Source organism: Gopherus flavomarginatus, chromosome 1 (genome assembly GCF_025201925.1).
Source record: "Gopherus flavomarginatus isolate rGopFla2 chromosome 1, rGopFla2.mat.asm, whole genome shotgun sequence".
In the NCBI taxonomy this organism is placed as follows: domain Eukaryota; kingdom Metazoa; phylum Chordata; order Testudines; family Testudinidae; genus Gopherus; species Gopherus flavomarginatus.
The window spans coordinates 131,814,587-131,838,577 of NC_066617.1; the positions used below are offsets into that span (position 1 = coordinate 131,814,587).

General features: G+C 40.1%; 1 protein-coding gene across 2 annotated transcripts in view; it reads right to left on the reverse strand.

Moving 5' to 3' along the window:
* The window catches only part of SHISAL1 (shisa like 1), a 272,323-nt gene that overhangs the window by 115,030 nt on the left and 133,302 nt on the right, over positions 1-23,991 (reverse strand). Inside the window, exon 1 of one of the 2 annotated variants that reach the window (XM_050925170.1) lies at positions 60-118. The exons of the other annotated variant lie outside the window; for it this stretch is intronic. The gene's annotated coding sequence lies outside the window, so the exon portion shown is untranslated. Of the gene's footprint in view, positions 1-59; positions 119-23,991 lie in introns of those variants that run through there. 2 annotated transcript variants of the gene reach the window in all.

Below are 23,991 nucleotides of genomic sequence, written 5' to 3' on the forward strand. Positions count from 1 at the left end.
GGTGCGACTGCATCTGCTGCTTTACAAAAAAGAAATGCCCCATAGAGTCTGATACTGACTTTAAACAATTCCTGTACGATGTGGCGATTTGCTCGTCATTCTTCATCATAAAGGCTCTGTGTTAAAGGCTGTGTCCTAACAGTTAATTACACTGAGGAGGGAAACAACAGGAAACATGCCAAGATAAAAGGAGGCGGGGAGGAAAGAGGTCAGCGTCTATAATGTAAAGTTTTGATCCGGATTTAACTGAGTAATATACTCCACTTTTAGTATAATAACTATTATCCAAACAATGATCAGTTGACAATGCGGAATAATCTTGTCACAACATCGCTTAGAACGCGTGTCATTTCGATAGCCGCGCTCCCTATTTGTTACGATGGTTTTCAGCGTTCTTCCAGTTTAAGAGCGTTATTTGATCAATGGTATTTGGAGGGTTGTACACACTCTAAAGCATTTAGTCTCCCTGTAAGAAGCTATCTTCTTTTGAGGATGTTTCAAGACTTGCTAAATCTCCAGGATAACTAGAGAATGGGTTTACATTTTTGAACATCGTTACTGATTTAAGGACATTTATCACATACATTTTTATTTTCAAGATTAAGGTTTTAAGGTTTAATACATCTATTGGCATGAGCAAGGAATTTATTTACTTCAGATTTTTTAAAAAATAACTAGCTGACAGCTCTAAGGAAAATGTTTCTTTATCAAGATAAAGCCACAAATGATCCAGTATAGTTTGAATGAATTGTACACTGAGCTAGATCCTAGCAAGTTGCTCGTCAATAAAGCGATTCAGTTAAACATAAATACTATCTGTGAGAGATGTGCTCTATCTATCTTCATGCATATATCTAGAGAGATACGCCTTGGTTGGAACAAAATTAATTGCTAATGAAGACATGGTTACTATGGTAAGCGTGTGTTTGTGTATGGTACAACCAAGCCTCAATTAGTGTTGAAACTGAACACAGCAAGTGCAAATACTATTTGCTACGAGGATGTGTTAAGACACTTGAATAGCATCTCCTAGGAACAGTGACGCAAGTAGTAGTGTCTGGTACCACTGCGGGCAATCAGTAGCTTTTGCTTAGTAACAATACAATAGTTTGATTCCTGCATCTTACTACAAATTAAAATAGCTAAGGTTAGACAGGTCTAAAGTACTCTGAGTTCATTTGCCAGAGTTTAAATAGGCTCTGGGACAAAAAAAGCATCTCGCAAGAAGTATAAGTCTGATTTTTAATGATGTGTTTCCATAGACACATACACACAAAACCACTGAAGATTTCATCCTTCCTAATTTAAATGTGTATTTAAGCAGAGCTACATAGGTAATCTTGATATCTAGTCTGAAATAGGATACTCCTATTTCTCTGAAAGAGAAAAGCACATGCTTTGTAAAAGCAACATCATCATGGGGTGATTCTCTCTCTCTCACACACACACACACAAAAGAATAGGGCAGTATTAATAGAGAAGAAGCAGTACAGTGATTTATGAGCTGTTTTCAAAATTGCTCTTGCTCCCTTCTTCAAGCACTCCCACCCCAATCACATTGTGATCTGAAAAGCGTTCAGAAGAGACTGACCTCAGTGCAAGGCAGCCTTAAATCTACCAAAGGTCTCTGCATGTAATTTAAATTCTTAATAATTCCTCTATCTCTTCTACCTTTTACTATGTAAACTGTGCTCCTGCAAAACAGGAATAGACACTGTTGCAAAAGTGATGACTCATGCTAGCCAGATATAAATTATTTATTGTTTGGGAATGGAGCTACATTTAAATTAGGCTGCTTAATAATACACTTTGGTATGTTCAAAACTGCTTCAGTTCAATTATAATATAGAGGAAATTAAGTACCATTTCTTAATCCCAATGTCTCCCTTTGCAATATTTTACTTAACTCTCATGTGTGACAGTATGGCTTCCTAGCTTTCAACTCCACTATTTGAATATAGCACATTCCAGCTGGTGAAATACACTTCATTTATAATATGCATATGCATTGGACATGGAAAGGAGTAATTACAAATGTATTTAGCAAATCAGATAAAAATACAAACAGTGAGTTCTATATTTTAGATCAGCAAGTCTTTTCAGAAATTTAAAAGCTACAGCACACAGTTTGAATTACTAATATTTTAGGATTTTAAAAAGAGATCAAGGTGTTGTGCCATCCCGCCCCTATTTTACCTAACAGGGTCTTTCATTACATGATCACATGCAATGAGACAATATTGTATTCTTGGGAACAATTCTTTTACAAACATGAGTTAAAACTGCAGGCTGGTGGGTGGGTAAATGTTAATATTCCATACACTTACTGTAGCAGATTTTCAGATTATATATACAAAAATTGGCATATTAGACCAGTCTATCAATTTAGTATTACATAATGATTCTGTACTTTCACTGATTCCCCAAACTTCTAAACCCAAAGAACAAAATACTGACTTAAAAAAACCTAATAGCTGAAGAGAAAGCAGCAATGAGCTATTCTATTCCGTATTTTTTCCATTTTGTTTTGTCAGTAGGCATACACAGGCATCCTTAATGTAGGTTCTCCCTTGACAACCCCTTGACAACCTCTATCCAATGTGTCAAGGAAACTCTCACCAGCCCAAGTCAAAGATTCAGGAGTAATGCCAGGTGTCTTGTAGTGAGGCAATAAGGCTTAAACCACTAATTTATTCTGTTACAGTTCTTTCAGTTAAGACAAGACTCCTCACTCATCCATTGGGTTGTTGCAACTGACCAATATGGATCAGACGGGGAGCTAGAGCAGCTAGTTTCCTCCAGGCAGCACAAGATGGCTGAGGCCTGAATCCACAAAGAGACACAGACAACTTGAAAATCACAGGAACACCACTATGATTCACAAAGTCTGAGTTAGGTGCCCAGGCATTGTGGGAGAGAAGCACCTAAGAATTCAATCCACAAAAGCCAGAATGCTAGGAAGGGGGCCGCCTAAACTAGCCAATAGGAGATGCTGATGGGAGGGGTATGTCCTAAGTCATGCCCTTCTCAGAGCATGGGCACTTAACTCTGGGCAGCTGGAAGGCTCCTGTCTCTGTTAGTAATCCACAGCCAGGAACCCCTCTCCTGGGGTCAGATGACTTACACACCTAAGTCATTTCTGGTGAGAATAAGTTCAGCACCTGCCTCATAAAATGGGGGGGAAGAATGCCCCACCTTATAACATTTAGTCCAGTTATTAGGCCTGGGTTAAATTCCCCTTCTGTCTGATAGGGAGAAAGGATTTGACCAGGGATCTACCACTTCTCAGGGAGTGCTCTAACCACTGGGATATGGGATATTCTGATATGATCAGGCTTTTAGTATATCCAACACCAAGATATATTTGTTGCAAATAGACTTGTTCTGATTGCTACAGCTGTTTTACTTACATCACAAGACCCAGATAAGTCTTGTGCATGAAGTATGCATAAAGTTAAACTTGTGTGCAAGTCTTCTTAGGGTTGGGTCCAAATCTCTGAGATTTTCATTACTAAAGATTTTAGTTTGCCAATGTCAACAATATGATGAAGTTTCTTCTTTGGAAATTTTGTAGTTTATATAATGCGTAATTGTATTAACACTATTAATTTATTCTTAGTGTTACAATGTAACATGGATAATATTAATAATGTATTATTAGTATTTGCATTCCTATTATCATTCAGGTACAGAATGCCAGATTCTTTTTTTGATTGGTAGATCTCTCTCTCCTAAATATTTTAAATAGTTTTTGTTGGACTAATATAGTATCTTGTTGCAGTCAAATGCACACTCTTTCCACACAGTACATGGAAAAGGGATACTATTGCAATAGCATTTCAGCCATCTGTCGTAAGTCATCTTTAATTATTATCAAGGGGATCTTTGTAGACTTTTTTTGGTAGGGAATTTGTATTCTGACCTGATACATCCAAGACACCAGACCCTACCAGATGAGAAGCATTGATATCTGCAGTGAATTAAAAGTCAGACAGCTGACTCTGGGGCTGGTCTACACTGGGAACTTACATCAGCATAGCTACTTCTCTCAGGGGGTTGGATTTTTCAAAAAATTTACACTTCCAAAAGAGGTCGCTATGCCGACCTAATCCCTGGGATAGACAGCACTAGGTCAACAGAAAAAATCTTCCATTGATTTAGCTACCACCTCTCGGGGAGATGGATTACATCACTGGAGGTAGTGTCTACACAAGTGCTGCAGCTGTGCCACTATAGCGTTTTAAGTGTAGACATGGAGAGGTACAAGCTCAGGTGGTTTGGACGCAGTTACCACAAGGCTCAGAAAGATTGCCTAAGAAGGTTTTCAAAACCAAATGTCAAGGAAATGGCTCAGGGACAGGCCTTACAGTTGTTGGCCAGGCTACATATATCATTTGTAAGAAGAAATGGAAGTAATATCTAAACGGTGGCCCAGAACCAGCAGCACTGGCACACACTTCTGCAGACATTGGTGGAGCCATCACTCCACCACTCTGCTACAGTGAAACTATTCTGTTGATTGAATTAATTTGTGTTTCCATCCCGGGGGCGGAAATGGAAATGTAATAACAAGTTTGAAAACTCTTAATGTAAGCACATATGTATTTTCACAAACATATCTATATACACACACACAAGCACCCCTTCCATTTTCAAGAATGTTTGAGCTATTTAATTATCAAGTCATTAAGGGCGAAACCATTAGACTGGTTTACACAGTAGCCCCTTACAACAGTATAATATGGTGGAGCGCCAAGGAGAACTAAACTCACAATGCTATTAGGATGAGGGGATCACCACTTGCTCAGCTATTGAGGAGTGGAGCTCATTTACACCTGGACCCACTGAGCATCCTAGCATGGTTTCAGGATGCTCTTTCTTTCCATGCTGTGCCCATGCATGTCAGATTGGAGAACCCCCATGGTACTCACACACTCTATCCAGCTGCCATTCAGAAGATGGGAAAGGCAGAAGGGTAACCATTTTTAAGCAAGCAAACAAAATATACTGGTTATTCCTTTGTAGGAAAGAGTGGGCTCGGCTATAACACCTAACATTTACAACCTGTTAAAATTTGTCATACAAATATCATATGATAGGCTATCACTTAGTGACTAAATAAAATCAATACTCAGCCACTCTCTGGCCTTTCACCAAGCCACCTTCCTCCCCAGATGCCTGGTAGAAAAGAAGGGCCCCTCTGTTGTGTGGGTAAAGTTGATCTATCTGGGCTGTGGTGGACCCGTGTGAGCAGGACCGGCGCTAGGGTTTTGAGCGCCCTAGGCGGACGGGAATTTCTCCGCCCCGCGCACTGGTCCCACGGCTCCGCTGGAGCTGCCGCAGTCGTGCCTGCAGGAGGTCCACCGGAGCAGCGTGAGCAGCTGACCATCTGCAGGCACCACTGCAGCAGCTCTACGGGAGCTGCCTGCCGCCCCCTCCGGCGGCGCCCTGACCCAGGGGACACCCTGGACTGCCGGCTGCTGCCGGCAGCTCAGACTCCCTCTCTGTCCCAGCAGCAGCGGCTGCTAAACCATTTAAAAAAAAATTTGGGGGCGTTTTTGGCGCCCCCAAATCTTGGCACCCTAGGCAACCGCCTAGTCCTCCTAAATGGTTGCACCGGCCCTGCATGTGAGGGAAGAGAGTCAGAGTTAAGGGTCATGTCACAGGCCTCAGAACCATGACAGCTGAAATGGAGCTGCCACAAAGAGTCAACTAAAATCTCTGTTTGGGCTACATTAGGAGTAAAGATGACCTGAAATGGTTCCCCATGACAGTCTGTCAAACACCTGGGGAGAACCCAGCCTTTGGAACCACATGCTCTGTGTCTCCTCAGCCTCTTCTCCAGCTCAACGGAGGGCCCCTGCTCCTACATGGGGAGAAGTCACAAACTCTCCTGGCCTCATCAATACCAAGTAATCTTGCCTGAGGAGAGGTTGGCTCTACAGAATCCAGGCAGACCTCTGCGGCCAGAGACCCTAGCCAGATCACACAGCTGTGACAGGCTCTGTGCCAGAGATGAAGCAAGAGCCAACATTTGGCCCTACATGTAAAATGCTTAACAACAAAAATATAATGAAAATGAGATGCAGAAGATATTACATGTGTAAGAAATGAGAGAAAGACTTTAATGTGAAGCAAGACAAGATGAGCAAATACAGTGAAGGTCCAATACACTGAAAAATTAAATAGAGTAGTCTGTATGTCCTAAGTGTCAATTTATGTAATTAGACAATGAGGAAACTAAAAATTTACCCTGTAGTTTCAATTAGTTAAGGTATTCTTCACTTTCTGTTCTAAACTGTTGTGAGGAGTCCTTCTGCATTGTTAAACAGTTGCTACATTTCACTTCAGAGGTGGCTGTACTTCAGTGATGGGTCAAATCATTACAGATGATGTATCTTGTAAAATGTATAAGGTTTTCAGATCCTTATGGATGGAAAGAGCTAGATATATGTAAAATTACTATATTTTACTGGGAAATAATAAACTGGAATGGGGAGGATACCTAACTGGGACTATTTTCTTGTGGTTAGACCCTGAATCTAGGAATTAGTTCTTTTTCCAGATCTTCCCTCTCTATGACCTTGGGAAATCTGCTTAAACTTGTTCGTTTCAGTTCACCTATCTGTAACATGGGTATAATAATATGTCTCCCAGATGTGCTGTGAGACATATTATTTGAAAAGCATTCTGAGATCTCCAAATGCAAGGTACTATAGAAATGCAAAGTATTTTAATTACATTATTGTATCTTTTATATTACAGGCCAGATCCTGGCTCACACTACATTCCCATTGTGCTGCTCCAGAGGTGCAAAGAGAACAGAAAGCTGCCCTGATGAGGCATAAAGGGCTTCCCTGGAATGGAGATTCCTGGCTGCTGTATATGTCTTCTTCCACAGGGAGGGGGTAGAAGGTATTCAAGAGTTCATCTAGGAGTGTGAAGGGCAATGGGTGGAAGAAGTGCACTCTGGTGATTCCCAGTTGGTGCAATGACCCCTAACGGGTCACTACAAGCCAGTGGAATTTAAAGAATCCCTGCTCGGTGCTGAACCTTACAACTGTTGTTGGGCTCCCCTATCCCATTCAGAGCTCCACCACGGCTGAGAATCTTGGCAATATTCTCAGGGGGAGAATATGGTCTTCTGTTAGCAAATAAAGGTTTTATTTTGATGGATGTTCCAAATGAGATTTTCCTTAATCTGCTGTGCAATTCATTCAAATAATCTCTTGGTAGGCACATCACATTAATCCCTGCTATTGTGTGCATGGGGGATGGGGAGATCGGGGAGAGAGAGAGAAAACTGAAAAAGCAAAAGTGCCAAATACATTGATCCATGGAAAAGGTTAGATGTACTGACTCTTCCTGCAATAATAAAGATTTATGTTTAATTCTTAACATTTCGTTGGAAATTCCCCGCAGTTGATTTAAATGAAAAACATGCAGCATAACAAACTGGAGTGCTGTGTCAGCTAAGGGATTTCTCTGATGTATGGTAATAAACTGAAAAAAGCTAGGTCAAGGGATTTTTAAACATCATCTGAACCCATAGATTGAAGCATATTCTGTAGTCACTTATGTTTTCCTTTATATTCAGTCTCCATGGAATCTGTCAGCACAGAGCAGATACACAAAATAAATTATAAAATCATGTAAATAGATTTTTTCTATAATATTCTACAGTCAAAGGTTTTCTCCTGCCATCCTTGTGCTAGGGATTTGCATGCAATAACTAACTCCCATTACTATTAGTGGGAGTACTTGTATAAATCCCCTGTGCCTTAATGAGAGATTAGACCCAGAGCAGTGTGCCATCCTCTTGCTTAATTTTTTATTGGTGAACTGGAGGAGACTCTTGCCAACTTGCTAAAGTTCTTAACCAGATAGAAAGGGAAATCACAGATGGGAATTAAAGAGAGCAAAGTGTTTGAATTGTAGATATGGAAAGAAAACCCAATGAAGAGGTAACTGGGGGTGATAGCTTAGTTGTTTAAGCATATTTGAAGTACGTGGTCTTTCTGAATCCATAGGATCAAACTCAACCACTTCTTCTCTTTGGGCTAGATAGTTCTGTATGCTTTGCTGTATGAGGGTGTTATGGATGAGATCTTTATAAATTTAGATCCCTGTCTGTTCAACTTGGACATAGTAATATCTCATGGTGCCCTTTGCTGGAAGGGTGGTTGTATTTCACTGATGCTTTATGACTGGGGTGGGTTCCTTTGGGATGAAACGTATTAAAAGAATATGATATGTAATAACTAATATTATTTAAATTTCTCCCTCTTCACCATGAAAATAGAGAGCCAATCTGCATGCTATTTCATTGAGAAGATCTAGATCTGAATGCTGCATTCTGTTTCCTTCATGAAGTAAGATCGCCACATTATCCTTGAATTAACAATGAATGTAATATTGACTATATAATATAAGATTGTCTAACACAGCAAGGGCTGACTTGTTCACCATATCCAATATTTCCCCAATAAAGACCATCCCCACCTTACTGTGGTACTGGAGTTTTCTCAGAGGAAATCTCTGGCTAACAGGGCTCTGAGAACCACATTCCCACCATGAAGCTGTGGAAGAGAGTTTGGAAATACCTTACTGCATATGGGGAAATCAACCTGTCACCTCTTGTGCTTCCTGGGGAGGTGTTGACAGATATGCTGCAGCAACCTTTAATGCCATGTATCTGAATGCAATGGGCATCTGGAACCATACTGGGGAAATTGGAAACATTCTTTATAAGCAAAATATTCATATTGCTGCTAAACAACAAACAGTTTTCTGACAAAGTTTATCTGTTACAGGTATTGACTGCTTGAGAAAGGAATGAAGTGGAAGAGCTGGTGATGGTCTGATGTTTATTGTCAGGGAGACACTCAGATATAAAAAAGATATGGAAATGTATGAAATGAAGAAGCATACTGAATTAGACTGTATCACTGTCAAGTTCCGGGGTGAGGAGTTAAGAGCTGTCAATGTCTATCATCCTGATGACAGCCCAACTGATAAAGAGAATCTTGTGATAGCATTTGGAAACGGCAGCCGAATCTATGGAGATTTTAATGCTTAAAGTTAAGTTTGATGGAACAGAACAATCAATGTGAATGAAACATTGTTAGGAACCATCCCTGACAATGATTTAGTTGTCCTGAATGCTGGCACACAGTCAACATTAGATGCAACTTTGGTGAACAGTAGCATGTCCATGAGCTGCACGTGGAATGTATTGGAGGTGTTGGAATTGATCTTTGACCTGTACTCACCTGTTGAATAGGAAAATAATGAGCTCTCAATTGATAAACAGGAAGTGGAACTTTCATAAGGTTGACTGGTTCTATTGCATAGACACACTTGAGAATATTATTTCTTAAACACCTATGAAACATAACATAGAGGAATATCTCAAGGTTTTTGAATCTGCTGTGCAGAAATCGGCAAAAAAAGAGCATCCTAAAGGCAAGAGGAAGAAATGGGTTGCACTTTGGAAGGATACCAGCATAAAAAGTCTTATTAGGGAATGAAATCTAGTTTGATTGGAGGCTGAACAGAACTCTGGAGATGAATAGGCCAGCCAATAATGCGGCAGTCTCAAAGGAGGTCACTGTGAAAAATAACAAAGTAGATGAAGTTACTGGGAAGAGAATTATGAAAGGCTGGATCCTCAGAGAGGAAAAGATTTATGGATGATACTAAAGTGATTTGAAAATAAACTAAGACTTACATTTTTTTAAAGAAATATATCAATCTCCTTGAAAGTGGAGGTATAGAGGCATTAGGAGACAAAAAAAATCTGTGAATATTCTGGTTGAACTTTATGTCAAGACTATCAGGCTCATGTATAATGATGAGAACAAAGCCGTTGAAAAAATGTGCACGATGGAGAATTAAGGAGGAAAGACAAAGAGAATTTTAAAATCTGCATACAGGTCTAAATGAGTACTTTGGCTTTATGCAGTGTTTTTGTAGCCATATTGGTCCAGGATATTAGAGACAAGGAAATACTGAAATATGTGTTAATGACTTATGCTAAACAACCTGCTCTACCTTGTATTTAATTGTTACTCTCTGAGTACGTTTCCCAGGCCTGAAAAAGAGTTCTGTGTAAGCTTGAAAGATTGTCTCTTTCACAAACAGAAGTTGGCCCAATAAAAGATATCATCTCATCCACCGTGTCTACCTACTTTGGGTACGGAAAGATCTTTGTCATACATGAATTAGAAGATGCAATAGAGAAGCTCAAAACAAGCAGATCCCCTAGACTGAACCTCATCTCTAGCTGTATAATAAAGCACTTTGGGAAGAAGGCGAAAGCCAGATTACTAAACATCATAAACAAATTGTGGATAAAAGGGAAGGTACTTAATAGGTGGAAGTTAGAAGTTATTGTTCCTCTTCTTAAGACTAGCAAAAACATCTCTTTTCTGGGTAGCTATCAGCCCACCAGTAACTTTGCACAGTAATGGAAAGAATGATACAAGCAAGCCTTCTACAGTAGCTTTTAAAAGAAATGAAAATAGAACCTACCCAAAATGGCACACAAGTCCTCGCACTCCATTATGGACCTATTGGTGTCCTTCTGTCAGCCCATTCTCCACAGCTTCCAACAAAAGCTATCACAGTCATCAATAAGAATCTTTTTTTGGATCTCAGTGTGGCATTTGATTGAGGTTGGCATGATAAGCTCTTAGTGAAACGCAGTGAGATGAGAATCTGTGTAAGATGTATCTTTAGATAAAAGACTCCATATGATACAGGACAATAACACTAAGACTAAATGGTACTTTTTCCAAAAACAAGGCCACTTAGGGTGAGAGTTCCCGAGGGTTCAATTTTAAGTCCTCTTCATTTCCTGCTGTACTCCTTTGGGTTGCCAGGTGGCTTTAAATCATCAGTATACATGTATGCAGACAATACTGCACTTCACATCACAGGTCGTGAAATAGCTTTATTGGTGAATGAATTGAATGAGTACTTGGAAATTGTAACTATATGGGCAAATGAACAAATTCCAGCTGAATCCAGCAAAAATAAAGTCCATTTATTTTACGATAAATCAAAGGCATTTCAACTACAGTTCGAAACTGACACTGGATCGAGAAGATATTGTTGTTGAGAGGAACACAGTATATTCTGGAATGACCTTGGGAACAGAACTCAGAAAGATGGCAGCCAACATAAAGAAGAAATTGAATCTTCTGTGATGTTTTGCCAGTACCAAAGGGGATTCACATGTTAGGACACAGTCTGAAAACAACATACTGCTTGACAGCTTGTCCAATATTTGAATATGCCTTACTTGTCTGGTCACATACTCTTTTTCCTTCCCTCTTCCTAGGGTTGGCACCTTTTATAACCTTCTTCCAAAACTAAAGACCATACACCTGGATGTTATGTAAATTGATCTCTCTAAGCTCCACTGATATCCAGTCCATGTACTGAGTCTTTGGCCTCCTCCTTGGTTGTCTTCCATCGATGATCATTGCAAGGCCCATCCTACCAATATAACTCTTGGGTCTCTGCTAGACATGTCCATACCAACATAGACTAGGCTCCCTCAACTTTTCTTCAATTGGAGTAACCTCCATTAGGCCCCTTGCAACCTCACTTTGTGTCCTATCATTGATTGTCGAACCATTTGATCATCTCAACATCTTCATTTCCATAGTGGAGAACATACTGTTTTCTTTTCTTGTGGTTCACCAAGTCTCTGTTCCATACATTAGGATGGATAGAATTACAGTTTTATAATCTCTGCCTTTTAACTTTATTAACATCTTTTTATCACAGAGAATTGGGGTCAGCTCCTGCCATGTGCACCAAGGAGCTTTTGTACGATGCTAGGCATCACTCAGGAGGGCACCATTGTCAGCAACCATTGATCCAAGATATTTAAATTCTTTCACTCATCTAAGATTTTGGCCTGTAATATCCTTTATGGTGAATCCTCCTGTCCCTCAGTTATCTAAACCTTAGTCTTACCAACATTCACTTTAACTGCTGCCTGCTCAAAACCGTGTTGCCACTGTTCAAAGTTGGTTTGCAGAGTCTCACAATCTTCTGCACATATCACTAAGTCATCATCAAACAGCCAACTCCAAGGTGGCTCCTTTTGTGTAACCTCAATCATCACATCCATGACAATCACAAACCAAAAAAGGCTCAGTGCTGACCCCTGATGCAGGCCAACATCTAGTGGAAATTCTCTGCTGTAGCCCAACTGGTTTTGATTATGGTAGCGTTTCCGTCTCACATATCCTAGATAAGAGAGACATAAGCTTCTGGAACACCTCTCTGTCACAAACCCCACCAACTAAATCTCTTGGTACACGATCGTAAGCCTTTTCCAAGTCCATAAAGACCGTACTGAGTTGCCATCCCTTTTCTCTGAACTTCTCCATGAGGATTCCTAGGACAAATATGGCATCAGTTGTGCTTGCTTCCAGCATAAATTCATACCAACCTGTCCAAATTTCAGCTGTTCCACACAGATGCTTTTCAAGAATCTTCTCCCATATTTTCAAAGCATGTGTCATTGAGCAATAATTAGCACACGGTGTAATATCTCCTTTAGGTTTAAAAATAGACACTATAAAGCTTTTACACCATTCATCTTGCATTCTATCTTTCTTAATAATATCATTGAACAGGCTCATAAAATACTCGAATGCTTACAGTACCCTTCCTTCTCAATTTACTTCAGCACATCCATTGGTATTTCGTCAGGCCCAGGTGCTTTCTTCCTCTTCATTTTCTTAAGTGCCTATGCAACCTCTTCCTCCTGTATGAAATCTATCACACCCAGGTTCAGCTTCTGTGTTCTTAGCTCCTCCTTTGGGTTCTCCTCATTCATCACGCCTTCGAAAAGATCACTCCAGACTGTTGGTTTATTTACCATTTATTTGCATTATACCACGTTCATTTCTAATATAAGCAAACTTGTTCATATCTCTTGATTTAGTGAGTCTGCAGATGGTCTTTTCTCCCTCGTATCCACCTAGTTTGTTATATAGCTCATCACAGGCCAGTTTTTTAGCCGTTGAAATACTTTTTTTTGTCCTCTGTATATGCCATCTTATCACTGCTCACTGGCCTGTCATTTTTTAAAGGTTATCTTTTTCTTTAACATTCTTTAACTTGAGGATTCTACCACCAAGTCTCCTTTTGTATCCTTTTTGGCACTGGTTTCAGCATTCCTATGACTTTATGTGCTGTTTCCAGCAATGTTAACTATAGTTTGTACCAGTTATCCTCCACTCATCCCTGTGTGTAGTCAGGAAGTTTATGCATTACATCTTGTTTAAACATCTTTCCATTCACATCTTTACATTTCCAGCACTTAGATGTTTCCAGTGCCTAGGGGTTCAGACATTTGAGGTCTCTGCATTTCTGAAGTCCATAAGAAATAGTCTGTGCTGGCTCACAGTGCACATGCATTACCTACAATTGATTATTTGTGACCTATTGCTTATTAACAAGAAATCAATTTTGGACTCATTTTCTTCACTGGCATAAATTATGAGGTGGCTTTCCCTCTTCTGAAAGTATGTGTTTGCAAGCACTATATTCAGTGCCAAACAGATCTGTAGGATAGTATTCAATCAGAATTTCTGATTCCAATACTGTGCCTTCCATGTACTGTTTCATATTCAGCCTTTGCAGTTCCAACGTGTGCATTTAGATCTTCACCGATAATTATTTTCTTAACATAAGAATGGCTAGACCAATGGTCCATCTAGTCTAGTATCCTGTCTTCTGACAGTGGCCAGTGCCGGATGCTTCAGAGGGAATGAACAGAATAGAACAATTATCGAGTGATCATATCCCATTGAGCAGTATGTTTCCAATAAGGCACAGCAATTAACTGAAAAACTCCTCTTTTACCTTTCAACCCACTCCTTACTGTGTCTGGTCACATAGTGCTCCTAGTAATCTTGCTAGGATCATCACTGTGTAGTCATCTGCAGTTCACCTGATAACTGGAGCTATAAGATCCTCTCCAATAGCAATTTGGGAACACAAGTCTGATGTTCAACCTCTTGAGAATCATAGAAGAGAACAGCTAATTCATTTTGGAAATTGTCTTTGTTCCCTACACGAATGTCATCACTGCTCAGTAACTGGAAAACAAAATCAAGGCTGAAATGATCATCTTGTGTTGGAAGGTGTATAAAGGCTACTGAATAAACTCAAGAACTTGATGTTAGGTGGTAGTGCAGCTCAAGATGTTTTTATGTCCAATAATTCATCCATGTTAACCTATTTGTGTTAGTGTCTCCCCCTTTAGCAACTTTGCTCAAAGGAACACACAGACTTGGCCACAGTAAGGAAAATTGTAGAAAAGCCCACCCAACACAACAGTATCAGTCACAAGGCAAGCAGATTCTTGTGTACACTGAGGATGCGTCAGCCAAATCCTTCAAGAATGGTGGTGGTGGAGCAGTATCTCCATTAGGTCACTGGATGAAGACAAGAAAGAGCACTAGTTCAGAAGATACCAACTCAAACTTTTTGGCCAAAGTGAAAGCTGTTCTCACTGCACTGCAAGAAATAAACAGAGCAAGAACAGAAGCAGATATTTGTTGACTCACAGGTGGTGATCCTCAGTTGTTTTTTGAAAAAAACAGAACTCTATTAACAATTCATAAGGAGGCTCAGAGGATTAGGAAAAGAGGGAATAAATTGACTTTTCAATGGATTCCATCATATGTTGTATACAGGAGTGAGATCAGGGCTGTCCTTAGGCATAGGCAACATAGGCAGCTGCGTAGGGCACCTGAAAATTTGGGGCACCACTGGGTCTTAGTGTCCACCCTCTTGTTTTCCTATCCCTGTTTTGACCCTTCCTGCAGGCTCCCACAGATGGCTGCTCTAGCCTGGTGAGTCTTCCTTGGGAGGGAATCTAGTAGTTAAAAGTGAAAAAACCTCCAGCCTGCCAGACCTATTAGCACAACATTGAAACTGTTAAAGAGACATTCAAGGGGTAATAAAGCCATTTAACAGGCATTTGCCAACCCCAAGGTATATACTGACAGGTTTCAGAGTGGTAGTCCTGTTAGTCTGTATCAGCAAAAACAAGGACGAGTCCTTGTGTCACCTCAAAGACTAACAAATTATTTGGGCATAAGCCTTTGTGGACTAGAACCCATTTCATCAGATGTCCACGAAAGCTTATGCCCAAATAAAATTTTATACTGTCAGTTTCTGACTTTACTGACAAAAACAGTTGTGCATTAATGTAATATTTACACAGAACATGTCAGTCTACAGGACCTTAGTTTAAAATTTGCTTTAAAAATATTTCATTAGTGAGCTGGTGAAGATTATAAAATCACATTTCTAAAAAATGCTTGCATAGAGTTTTAGATGCACAATCATCTTTAGCCTTAAATGCGTGGATCTTCACACATAGTTTTTTTAAATAAATCCTTCAAAACACCTCCCTTATCTAAAATACACATTTTAATTACTATAGTTAAAAAAAAAGTACTTCCAAGTCTTCCTGACCTTTCTGTCCATCCCTTCACCACCTCTCCCCCCACTCCCCACTGAAGAGAGCCCTTAAAGGGACAACAGTCCTTCCCTTCCAGATAGCTGGACAAAGAGTTCCCTTTCTTTACTTCTGACTATCCGACAAACTAGTTTTAAAAGAACCCTCCAGCAAAATCAGTACCTTAGTAAGACAAAATCCTTGTTATACCTAAAATCTTTGGAAACATATTTTTTTAAAGTTGGTGAAATTTCATAACCATGTCTCTTGTTATGGAGATCACACAAAGTAAATTACTGTTCCCTTTTTCTAAAAGCAATGAACATTGTTATGAACACACTAAATCTCTCTGATTAATTTAAAAGAATGTCTTTGTTTCAGTGAGTTAAATATGTAGTAATCTGGGATGCTGGCTTAAGATTTGAGTACATTTAAAATATAAATTTAACTTAGAAATACTGATGAAGAAAATGTAAAACAGAGAAGAGCTGCATCATGTATTCCATAATATGTAATGTTGTATTCAGCAGGACAGCTGACTCACCCTTACTATGAAGTTTTTGCAAATAAATCTCTGACAAACTTCAGGGCATATCAAAAAACCTGTGACTGACATTTTTTATTCCCAAATTTTAGTGCTTTTAATTAGGTACTTTCTTCATGTCCATTCTGCATGAGGGAGAGTGCACGGAAGTCTCTGCGGGGAACTGTGACTCTCCGCCACCATGAGGCAGGCTGGGCATCTCATTATCCTTTGCTGTCAAGTCCCTCCTCCCCCTCCCCCACCAAGCTGTGAGCTTGGGCTGCCATGCGGCATAGGGGCACCAGTTTAATAATATTGTCTAGGGCCCCATAAATCCTAAGGACGGCCCTGAGTGAGATAGCTGATGACCTGGCCAAAATTGGAAGATTGAAACTCAGATTGGAACGACAACAGTTGAAGATACTGATGCCTTATCAGGGGAAATATTAGTTGAAATAAATAGTCAATAGATGAAAGATCCTCTGATTGATGTCAAAGCAGCTTGAAAAATAATATCCACTATTATGAGATTGCACATGGGACACACTGCAGGACTGAAAATCAACAGAGACAGGACCAAGATATATTTACTTTGCGAGATGTGTCAGGGTTTAACACCTGCCCATGCTTTTGAATACAATATTGTAAGGAAAGGAAAGTTTTTTGGACTGGATGCTTTGGATCAAACCCTTATAAAGAATCCTATATAAGTTGCAAAATTCATTCTCAAAACTTCATGACCTAATACGACTATCTCACGACACGACAATAATCCCCCCTCCCCACCCCATTCTCCATTCTAAGAACACATCAGATTTTTCTGAAAAGTGGGTTAGATGAAGAGATATAAGAATTGGAAATGGGGAAGAAGACAGAAGTAGTATGGACCAGAATCAGTAGATACGCAGGCTTCAGGGTTGGCGCAGAATAGAAGAAAGAAAGGGATGTTTCAGAACCTTGGAAAGAATAGCTCAAGAAGGAAAAAAGGGAATTTGCAGAGGTATAGAGAGAATGAAGGAGTGAGGAAGAAAAATGTCTGGGGTGTTCAGGAAAAAACGTGAGAACCAAAGTGGCAAGAGGAGAGGAGAAGTTTAAAGCCAGGGACTGAAGGAATATGCACAAAGAGTGGGAAGATTTAGGGATCTACTGGAACCAAAAATCACAGCGGGAGACTGTGAACTCTTTGGGGGAAAGAGCATACAGCATGTAGCACAGTGAGACCCGGATCACTGCTTTATGTCTCCAGATGCAACTTGACCATGAATAAAGAATAAATTGCAGAAACTGAAAAATAACAGAGATGGATTTGCACAGGAAGAGAGTGAAATTGAGGCTGGAATTGGCCAGGGAGAGACGTAGAGTAGAGCTGTGGGAACAATTATTCAATATAACCTTTCTTTTGTACTGGTGAATTAGCCATGATGAGATATGGATTATTCAAAATTATTAAAGGTTTATTAATAAAGGGTTTATTAGTGACCAGCCACTCATGGTGACTATTGATATCACTACTTGCTATTTATGCAGCCTGGGGATTTCTGATAAACTGCTTGTGGTGACCGTTACTAGGAGTATGTGGTATTCATGTAGTAATATTGGCCACTCAAGTCACATGATTATGGTTTTGTCCCTTATGCCACAGAGCTTTCAAAATGGCCATGCAAACACATCCTGAGTGCTCATGCAAACACAAATTCATGACGCTCTCTTATGTAAATATAAATAAAAAAGAGTCACAAACACTATCAGAACTAAGCCATATTTTTAAGACAAATTATCACAAATACTCCCCACCCATCCATCCAAAATACTTGTCCAACGTTAGTAAGGACCAGAATCGGGCAGGAAAGGCATTGCAGAGCATTAAACAATATCATATAATATCCTTTCAATTTCTCATACCGTGTTTTAAACAAATCCAATTTTTGCAGCCTTTTTACAAATGTATTTTCAGACTACTGCTGTAGACACTCACAAGAATAATGTTTAATCAGTTATTGTTACTGCTTTAATTGTAATAGCAATAGTCTCCTAAATGAGTTGAGTATATCAGGCACTATCTATATCCCTTTCATAAGATTTCCACCTCCTGTTTATCTGCAATACTTTTAAGAATCTCGTAAACACAATTTCTACTGATCTGTCCTCCTCTGCTAAGGAAACATTTTGCTGCATTTCTATGGCATCCAAAGCCAGCATGACCTCCTTCAGAGCATTTATTTGTCTGTCTACCAGCCCAGTCAGAGAAGCGAGCAGGAACATGCAGTGCTCTGGGAATAGTGTTTATGTGTTAACTTCTGCGGCAGAACAGTAGGAGATCACACACATTATTTTGTGGTCATTCTGTGTTGCTGAAACTTGCCCAGAGTATGAGCAGATTTGGTGGAGCTGCTGTAGACTATTATAATTTGCATCAGCCAATGGGGATTTAGGAAGATTTTTTATGAGTACATTCGAATAGTAAGCAAGATGTGCTACATGGGTACCGACACTCTTTACAGAAACCATCAGAAACCATATCCAACTGCCAGAGTCCTTGGAGCATGTGCATTTACTTACAGCCTTACTTAGGCAAAAGTTCCACTAAAATCAATGGTAATTTGCCTGAGTTCAGACTTCATGATCAAGCCCTTAGACCTGGAGACAGATTCTGTTGAAAACCCTCGCTCTTGTGAGTATCGCATTGAAATTAATGAAGTGTATTGTTTAGGGTCACACAAGAAGTCTAGGGCAGAGCCAGGATATTAACTGAAACCACAGTCATAGTCCAATTCTTTAACCAAAAGACCATTCCCTTCCGTCTCCTTGTTACATAGTTCAGAAATACTTAGAAAAACACCACTATGCTGAGAAGTAGTGAGAAAATGATATCCATGGGAAAAATAACCCCCAGGAAATCTGTTGTTCAGGAATTTGTCCATACACCACTACTGGGATGTAAAGTTCTGCTCTTGGACAATAACACTTACCTGTCTCAATATGAGGTATTATTAAAGGGAGACAGATTATAAATAAATAAGCAAACAAATAAAATAATGACTTAGATTGTCAGGAGTGCAGAACCTCTGCTTACTGTACCTCAGAGTCGTGAGAAATAAAAGTGGTGTTGCGTTACCTTTTCACCTCTCCTGATACATAGTTTAGAGCAGCCTAGGGACTGCTCTAAACTACATGCAGCTGTCTAGTTCTAACAATGTCCCAAGGTGCTGTCTACCAGCCAGGGATCCTGTAGTGTACTATGCCCTGGCCATGCCCAAGTCCCCTTTTCACCTTCAGCACATCCCCTTATTTGGGGGTAGCGAGGGGCAGGTGATGCTCCTTTGCAAGGGGAATCAGGTAGCTGTTTAAGTCAGTTTTCCACATATTTTTATGTTGCCAGACTAGCACAAAGGAAAATGAGGAAAGGGTCAGGATCTGGCCCCATGTATTTATAAAATAAATGAGTTTCCTTACCCACGTAGCAAACACCACCTTAGTTCATTAAACTAGAACACATTTTAGAAATCTAATTTACTTTTCCCTGTGTATGTTCTTCTATTACCTTATGTGCTTCTCTCCATTTCTTGCAAATACTGGAGGGAAATGTTTGTTAAAATATCTGTTTCCACTGGATTTTTTTTTAAATCAGAAATATTTCTGTTGGTTTTAGATGATGTGAAAGCTTATTTTTATAAAACCTTAAAGTGGGCTAGATTTGATGGGACATTGCTCCTTTAATACTTGTAAAGTGCTTTGAGATCCTCAGATGAAAGGCACTATGTAAATGCAGAAGATTGTTATTAATTTATAATACTCCTCACTTTATTTTTAAGATCATACATATTTGATATAGTTAGAGTGGGAAAATGTCTGTAATGGAATGCAATAACATTACTTCACACACTTGCACATGCTATGAAAGCCTTATTTTTCTTTAGTGAAAAATATTGTCTTTCAATTCTGCTAATAGGCTCATTTTCCAGCTCTCCTAATATGCTGCTTTAGCTGTTTAGCCTCGTGTGTGTGTGTGTGTGTGTGTGTGTGTGTGTGCGCGCGCGCGCACGCATGGCATGGGAATGGATACAGTAAATTTACTTTCTTTGTAAAGTGCCTTCTTAAAGATTGAGTCCTTTGCTATTAGAGGTTGACAGTTTGATTTTTTTTACAATAATAAAGAATATAAATGACATTTCTATAGTGAATTTCATCTAAAGACTTCAAAGTATTTACAATCATTACATGCTACCCTACCCTTCTGAGGTAATTAACTATTCATTGTTCAGTTTTACAGATGGACATTACTGGTTTTATCACCATAGTATGGATGGTAGGAGCTGGAAACCCCAATCAAGATCAGGGACCCTGAGTGCTACACACAGTGTAAACAAAAGACAATCCCATCCCAAAGAATTTACAAACTAATTTAAGACAAGACACAATGAGCAGGTGTAGTAAACATTCAGAAGGAATGGGGAAGGAAGATGAAGGAAACAATAATAAAAACGTGAATATACAAAAGTTAATATGTGATTAACTAGATGGTTTTAGAGTGATTCTATTCAACTCCAAAATAAAAAACAAATAAAATAACCCACCAACAATCTACCTGGCCTAGGTGTAAACTTAGGCAAAGTGACTTATTGAAAACTACACAGCAAATCAATGGTAGAACTGGCGAAAGAACCCAATCATAAGTAGAGCTGGTCAAAAATGTTCAAATTTCTGATTTGTTTGGCTCTTTTTTGACCACCTTATAGGAGTGATTGAAATATTTTGAATGTTTCTGCATTTTCCAAACAGCTCTAGTTCTAAACTAACTATTACCCACCATCTTACCATATCTTGAATTATGAGACAAGGCTGGTAGAATTAGAGAGAAGATAAAGTATATCCGCATTAGCCAGGACACTGCTAACTTTTTTTGAAAATGAGTAAAGGCCAGATTCTGTCCTCATTACTCCTGTACAGCCTCACAGAAGTTGCTGAAGCCTATAGGGTTACTGAGGTGTGAATGAGGGCAGAATGCAGGGATGTGATCATAATGGCACATGAAAATTACAGATGTCCCACCAGGATCAGCTTTCCACTCAATGCTGTGAACAGCACCTCGATACATCCAAGGGCATGTCTATCACAGGGTGTGACTGGAGCTCATTTAGATGTACCCAAGATGGCTATAATCTAGCTAGAGTCCCTGAGCACAGAAGCTATAGCAGTGCAGGCTTGAGCACAAGCTGTACAAGCCCTCCTGGAACTGTGGGTAATTACTCTGGTGACTGGCTTGTGCTGAAGCCCATGTCACCATGACTTCACTGCTCCAGGACCTGAGCTAGCTAGATTAAAGCTAGCTTGGGTGTGTCTACACACACTCCGATCACACCCCATGATTGCAGTATAGACATACCCCCAGATTCATACCTCAGTAACTATTTCTTCTGGAGTCTGAATATGCTATGGACCACATTGTAGGGAAACACATCATGAGGTTTCACAAGAGGTTAGTGATGCACCTCAGTCATTAGGGTCTGACTCTGATCTCATGCTGGCTAAGACACTGAAGTTACACTTCGGGTAAGCAAGATTTATATCTTGCCCTTCGTCATTCTGCTGAGGGCTTGGCTACATTCGCTAGTTACCGAGCAATAAAGGAGCCCCGGGTGCATGAGCTCACTCCTCGTCCACCCTGGCAAGGCAGGTTGAGCACTCTGTCTCCGCAGCTACAGCACTGCTGGTACTGCATCTCGACGAGTGGAATAACGTTTGCTGCGCCCCCACTGGAGCGCCGCAGTGCCAGTGTGGAAGAGGTGTTGCATTATTGTTTTCCGATCAGCCTCCAGAAACAACCCATAATCCTCTTAAGTCAAAAGCCCACTTTTCTCATTATTTTGAACTCCTGTAGGAATGTAGATATGCTGTTTGAAAGCTCCGTTTCTGACAGCCAGCTGCTTATCTGCTCTGTGACAAAGTAACTGTTAGTGTGGAATGCTGTGTGAGAGAGAGGTGAGGGGGAGGGGAAAGGAGGCCTGCTGCTGTCTGAACTTATAAGACAGCATGCTGACATGCTCTCAGCCCCCCCCAAAACCCACTCTCTCTCCCCCCACATACACATAACACATTCCCTGTCACACTCCACCCCACCTCCCCCCATTTGAAAAGCACGTTGCAGTCCCTTGCATGTTGGGATTGCTTCCCATAATGCACCGCTCCCAATGCTGCTGCAAGTGCCGCAAATGTGGCCACACCAGTGCGCTTGAAGCTGTCAGTGTGGACAGACTGCAGCGCTTTCCCTACTGCGTTCTACGAAGGCTAGTTTAACTCAAAGCGCTCTACATCTGGAAGTGTAGCCATGCCCTTAGATTACTAATTATAGTGGTAGTTTCTGTGACAGACGCATTGTGAAATGGACTTAAACCACCAACTCATTTCATATTGACTGCCAAACTAGAGACGTGCCAGCACCTCAGAAGTGGGAGTATGCAAAGACCATTCATAGCTCTCCTGAGCAGGGTGCTAGAACAATTTTTATAATGGGGGTGCTAATGATGGAAACCATGTATCTGAGGTGTTATTACTACTTCAAGCCAGTGGATGCAGCAGCACTCCCACCATCCCTAGTTCCAGTACCACTGTCCCTGAGCCATCCAGTCCCCTCTGCTTCAGGAGCTGTATTTCCTCTCACTTATACCAGTGTAGCACCACTGCTTTCAATGGAGTTAATTGTGATTTACACTGGTGTAAATGAGATCAAAACTAGGCCCACTGTCTTGACTTCTGTCACCACATGATGGCTCTATTCTTTTGGTAACTTAATTCTCTCCTATCTTATAAATGGCTATGCAAATTGTAGCTGTAGTATAATTGATATAAAATCCTATCAAATCAGGGTATTGGTGTGTTACACCCACTCCACACAGTACAAGGTGAAAGGGAGTGGAGAATCTAAGCTTAAGTATTTTTGAATGATGTCTTAGGGCCAACTCCTTAGGCAGCGTAAAACAGTGTTGTTCTGTTGACTTCGGTGGAGTTAAACTGATTTATACCACCTGAGGATCTGGTCTTTTGTATTTGGGGAAATACCATGCACCTCAAATCCTTGCTTAAAAAATTGCCCTTGCTTCCACTGAAGTCAATGAGAAAATTGCCAATGATGTCAATGGGAGCAGGATAAGGCCCTAGGCTAGGGATTTGAGTTTCAGAGGTTCTGAGTGAAGGATGCTTTGAAAATTAGGTTTTAAGTACCTAGGTCACTATTGTCTTGCATCTTGTATAATCATTTGCTCCCATGTGAAGTGGATCTACAAAGCTGAATGGTAGCATTTCACACCCCTTTGAAAAAAGTGAAAAAGCTACACACAGTGCAGGGCAAGGGTGAATGAGGCCCTAAAGGTTTTAAGAGCAATATTAACAGACACTTAATACTGCTGTTAGCTGAGCTCACCCATGGCCTCTTTTAAAGAACACAGCCTTGTAGATAAGATGTTTCATTAATTAGACAGCATGTTGTTATGGTCAAAAGCAGCAAAATAGTAAATGACTGAGTTAAGTTAGCTGTTCTTTGACAATAACTCACACAGTAAGCAAGATAAGCAATAAGGCTATGGAGATAAAGTGAAAAGAATATGCTGCTTGCCACAAATTCAAAATACTGAATGTGTTGTTATAAATGATAATTAAACCTGCTTGGACATATTTAAACCATATGGTGTGACAGTACATAGATTATGAAGCAAAAGGAAACTCCAAGCCTTCTATTTCCTGAGAATTGTTATTTTCCCAGCAGGGTACATCCTCCTCCTCCTATCTTACTGCATTTGTAATTAGAACCACTATTTTTAAATGCTCTTTTCATACTAAATAATGATGGATACTTTAATTTTGGGAAAAGTTGCTGCAGTATATTATATAATGACATTACTAGTATTTTTTCTCTCTTCTAAACTATGTCCCCCTTTTTTCCTCAAGATGGGTCTGCTGATTGCATTTCTGCAGCTAC